Genomic DNA, 6,025 nt, shown 5'->3' on the forward strand with positions numbered 1-6,025 from the left:
CCTTTTATATATTGTAGACATAATGTATCCTAATTGCGTTTTAAAATGATTGAATCTGTACCCCTAAACAGACGGAGAGGCAATAGAGAGCTGGCCCTTAAACAAAAAGAACTTGAGTGGATTTTTACTCTTGAAATTATGTCCCCAACGGGACTTAATGTGGATTATGCATACTCTCCACATATTTAACAGTCCATATAGATTTTTTGTGATTTGGCATGAGTCCGAATAGTTTGATCCGGTCTGTTCTCTTGGGTGTAAGTTAGATTCTTACACTACTATTTTTAAAGTCACATAAATGTATATTTGAATCATATTATGATATTCTTTTTATATAGAAAAAAATATATGTACATTCACTCACTATGTTTTTTCATTACAGATATTGACTCTCTATATGAAGGGATATATACCATGGGAGCAGAGGTTGCTATTCCAAATCATCATTCTAAGAATTATTTTGTGAAAAATATATGTATACTATATATTTTTTCTATATATTAGATGCTCTCTCGGAAATATGTGTGGAATAAACTTTAATAGCATTTGAACCAATCTGGCTTTATTTTTCTATGCATATGTTGTATCTGACAGTGATTATTATCTCTTATATATTTTTTATGGCTATGTACAAAAAAATGTGTGTGTTGTAGACACCAATTTTGTGGTGTGGTTACCTGCAATCAGGTATAACCTTTCTTCCCACTGACATTGTAGTCTATGGCCATTACAATCTGGACTCCGTATATTGTCTTAGATATATGTATATAATCATATATATATATATATATATATATATATATATATATATATATATATATATATATATATATATATATATATATATATATATATATATGAATTTCATATATTTTGATCTGCATATAAAGCATACATCTTCTGTCCCTTTTTTTCAATTTGCTATTACTTACTTATTCTTCATGGTCTGGACGTGCATTGGGACAGTGTTGTATCCGCGCATGCGCGATCTCATTGCGGAACAGGGATGCGTTCCATTTGACGTACTTCCGGTAGTCCGCCATCTTGCGCATGCGCACTATTGATCGCGGGACGCTGTTGTTTGCTCCACGCGAGTGCTGACACAGTAAGTTCTAATTTTCTAATTATTACAATCATTTTTGAATAGATTATTTGCCTCTGCTCCTCCTCCCCTTCATTGTGAGTTAATGCTACTGATTGAGATAGTTATAATCTTTCTTATCGATATCTTGCACTATCTATTTAGTATTGAGAGATGTTGTACTTAAATATACCTATCATGTCATATTGATTCACATATTTCCACATTTCTTATGATCATGTCTCTATATGGATTGATTTATAATATATGTATTGTTGATTGGATTATATACTGTATATCCTGTGTATTCCTATATATATTTAGCACTATGCACGTTCTGAATTAGCTTGAGAAAGGTTCGGGTGCGAACCGAAACGTTGCTCATTCTTTCCACCTGGTGGTGAATAAACCAACATCTCCCCAACTTTGAAGTTCTGGTGCTGTTATTTGTCTTCTGTTCCTGCTGTTTTTTCTATTCCAAGGAGTTGATTCATCCTTTCACTGGTAACTTGCACATGGCCTAATGTTCAGTCTGCCTTGAGTGCTGCGTTTTCTCTATCTATCTATCTATCTATCTATCTATCTATCTATCTATCTATCTATCTATCTATCTATCTATCTATCTATCTATCTATCTATCTATCTATCTATCTATCTATCTATCTACTGAGATACATCCAAATACATCGATATAAAAGTTTCTATTAATTCTAATAAATCCAGGACTCGTACACATGGAAATTATGTGTGCATAGACTTTTCATGTGCATGGACCACTCAGATTTCTACCATACAGATGTGTCCACCCTTACTTTTGCTTGAATTTGGTTAAGAATTTCAATTTATAATGAAATAATATAATACATTGTCATGACATGCTATTAAAACCCTTGACAAGATGCAATCTAAATCATAACCACTGGGTGGCCACACATAGACACATATAGCATAGATATCTGGAGTATGACAAAATTGTATTTTCTTTAAAGCTGATCATCTCGCTCCGCACATCTTAGGATATGTTGAGAAAAGAGGAACGATAACGGAGGACACTTGTGTATTTTACCTTCATTGGGCACCATATTCTCTCCTTGAAATAATAATTTTAGGGTAAAATACTTCATAACACAAAAAAACACAGTGCTTCTGTTTAAAACGAAAGGCTTATGAAAGGACAGTACGGTCCCATAGACTTCTATGGGCACTATATTCAGGACCCAAGTGACACGGATCCTTTTTACCGCTGTGTGTATGAGCACTAGAGAGTAATTTGGGGCAAAATATATATGTAATCAACATCCATGTACAAATAGTTAATGTTAGAAAAAGCAACCACAAAAACAAGCAATAATGTTTTGGAACAATCTGTAGCTAATCTACAAATGTGAATTTCTCTTTCAAATGATGTATATTGAAAAAGCTATGCAAGTACAAAAGCATAAACATCACTGAAATAACATTTTCAGTTTTAAAGAATCAACAAAGAAACAAGTATGTACATTCATCATTAACATGGCAATAAAGATTATCAGAGTAACCAGCACATACTTTATGCCTTTAGAGGATTAACATAAAAGAGAGGCAATGGAGAGTATAACTGTTGAAGAACAGAGTAAAACATACCATGGAAATACTAGGGAGGGGATAGGGATGGTCAAGGACATAGGACATAGGGGTTCACCAAGCTATGATAGGTGGTTTGTACAGTACAGCTGCAAATTACAGACATTAAATGAGTATTATGCATAGGTCTAGATCAGGTGAGGGGAAAATACATACAAGTGGATTGACTGACTACTGTGGGGGCAAGGGGAATATAGAAAGCCAGGCATCCCACTCACATAGAAATATACTAGACCCTTTTACCTATTTGACTAGCAAGCTTTTTTTCATATAAGCATATGGCTGTTTCAATAGATATAACTTCAGTCATAGAAGGTATAGATGTTAATTTCCAGTTTCTTGCTAGAAGAAGCCACGCTGCATGTAAAATATGGCATATTACAATTCTAAGCTGTTGTGGCACAGAATCAGTCTCTAAAAGAAGATCAGCCAGGGCAGATTGTAAAGTATCGTGTTGGGGAAAAATTTGTTTAATCGAAGAGGACACGAAGGACCAGTAAGAAGAAACAATTTGGCAACTTGAAAAGATATGATACAGGGAACCCATTTCATTACACCCTCTCCAGCAATATGGGGAAGGTTCAGTGTAGATTTAGGAGAGTCTCAAAGGGGTATAGTACCATCTCAGGAGCAGTTTGAGATATTGTTCTCAGTGGGAAGCACATTTAGTCGATCTACTGTATGGGTCAATGTGAGTGTTATTTCCCATTTTTTAGAGCTAAAGTTTCTTTTGAGGTCTATCTCCCACTTGAGAAATTGGGGCAGTTTTGTGAAAATCGTATCTCCAGCGATTAGGTTGCGTAAGGGTTTGGTTCTACAAATGTGCATGTCTACTGTGTCCTAAAGAAAAAATACACATATTCTATGCACATGCATATAATTCAAAGCGTATAAAGCGCAAAGAAAGTAAAGTTGCCCAGTAAACGCTGTAGAAAATAACAATTTAAAACACCAGAATCGACGACTTTTGGTCACTTTAGCGCTAATTGTTTTTTTTGAAAAAAGTTATAAAAAGTCTTATGTACCAAACAATGGCACCATTTTAAACTATAGCATGTCCAACAAAAAATAAGGCCTCACAGCGCTCTATCAATTATAAGATAAAAAAGATATGGCAACGCCAAACAAGATTTTTTTAAGAAACAGATTTTTCTTTGTAAAAGTAGTAAAAGATAAAAAAAAAAACTATATAAATTTGGTATCGTCTTTATCGTATTGATTAGCAGAATAAAAGTAAGTTGAAGATTTTACTGCACTGTGAAAGCCTTAAAAACAAAACCCAAAATACAATGAAGGGATCAGATTTTTCCTATTCCGCCCCACAAATATTTTTTTTCAGTTAGACAGTACATTATATAGTGCTTTGGATGGTGCAAATAAAAACGACAACTCCTCCTGCAAAAAAAATAAGCCTTCACACTGCTCCATTGATGTAAAAACAAAAAAAATATATGGCTCTTGGAAGGCGGGGTGTAAAAAACAAAAATGAAAAGATGAAAAATGAGAAAAATATATACAATTTTCTCATATTTGAGCCAGTCCCTTACCTATGGCTTTTATCAATCACTGATAAGATCAGGTACTACACTCGATCTTAGCCAAAAAGCAGACAAGCAACATAGAATTACTAGCTATTTCATAAATGTTTTTATAGGTCATGACAAAACAAAACAAAAAAAATCATTCGTTCCTCCCGCATATAGAAAACAAGACATACAACATGCTTATCTGACACAAAAATATAAAAATATATATCAACTTATATTTAGATGGAGGGAGATTGATGGCTTCACATATTACCACTTATGTCTAACTGTGCTGAGAACTAAACATGTCTAGGAATAGAATCTTCGTAAGTTGACGTCACCGTGTGTAAATATATACCAACAGATTGATATACAGTTTCAATAATGTACAATTAACCTGCCTCTTTTACAATTAATGTTGAGTTTTTGCTAGTAAGTGTTTTACATGTAAAATTCATACCTATTATTTTGAAATAAAATAATTGTAGACAGAGAAACTACTATAAAGAAAAGAGAAGACACAATACTGCTGTTATGCTATTTTAGCCCTTGGATTTTTATCATGGCGCCAAATGTTTGACGCAAAGAAAAGTTTATTTAAACTATGTAGCTGCCTTTTTGAAAATCTAGTGAGAGGAAATATTTGGTACTTTTAACTACATTCAAAAGACACTTAACCCCTTAGTGACCAGCCTGTTTTAGGCCTTAATGACAAAGCAATTTTTACTTTTTTTCCATCGTCACATTAAAAGAGCTAAAACTTTTTTATTTCTTAGTTGCCATAGCTGTAAAAGGTCTTGTTTTTCGTGGGACAAGTTTTATTTTTAATAGCACCATTTTGGGGTAATATCATTTATCAACTTTTCTTAACTTTTTTTGGGGGGGATAGAAAAAAAAACTATTTTTCCATTTTTTCTGTGTCTTAAATTTACGCCACTTACCGTGTGGTATAAATAACATAATAACTATATTCAGCGGGTCATTGCAAATGCGGCGATACCAAACAGTTTTCACCGTGGGGGTTAAATAATGTAATCTATTTATAGTTGGGGTTGTTACGGATGCGGCGATACCAAATATGCGTTATTTTTTTTCTTGTTTTTTTTCATAATAAATCATTTTGAAAGGGGAAAATGTTTTTTTTTTAACTTGGGATTTTTAATTATTTATTATAAACGTTATTAAACATTTTTCAACTATTTTTTCCAGTCCACCCAGGGAACTTTACTATGTGATCATTTGATCGCTTTTATAATACATGGTAATACTTCTGTATTGCAGTGTATTATTACCTGTAAGTGTAAAACTGACAGGCATCTGTTAGGCCATGCCTCAGGCATTCACTAAAGGCAGACCTGGGGGTCATAAAAAACATCAGCAACCCGTGATCACTTCGCGGGTGTCCCGATAGGGTGAGAGAGGGTGCCCCTACCTCTAAAACCACTGAGATGCATCGGTTGCTATTGACACCCGCATCTGAGGGGTTAAACGGGCGGGATCAATACATGGATCCGTGAGCGCTGGCCCCCATCTCCTTCCTAGGAGACGCCAGCGCTCACTTCCGCTCCGGTCTGCTGGGTCCAGTAGGGTGCGCGCGTACGCTCGTGTCCGGCCTTAAAGGGCCAGCGCGCGCACAAAGGAAGTCGTCATCATTACCAACTGCCACAATTTCCTGGTCTATTAGAAGGCCCCAGGCCTTCTGATCCTTGCCTGAGCGTTGTTAGTTTTCCCAGTCTGTCTTGCAAATGGTCCCTTAGTGTTTCCCGTTCCAGTTGTTACCCATGCCTTGTTACCT

General features: G+C 35.1%; 1 pseudogene; it reads right to left on the bottom strand.

Moving 5' to 3' along the window:
• Positions 1-4,192: 4,192 nt before the first annotated feature.
• On the bottom strand, positions 4,193-4,322 carry LOC142654751 (U2 spliceosomal RNA; annotated as a pseudogene).
• Positions 4,323-6,025: the final 1,703 nt, after the last annotated feature.

Source organism: Rhinoderma darwinii, chromosome 5 (assembly GCF_050947455.1).
Source record: "Rhinoderma darwinii isolate aRhiDar2 chromosome 5, aRhiDar2.hap1, whole genome shotgun sequence".
Lineage (NCBI taxonomy): Eukaryota > Metazoa > Chordata > Amphibia > Anura > Rhinodermatidae > Rhinoderma > Rhinoderma darwinii.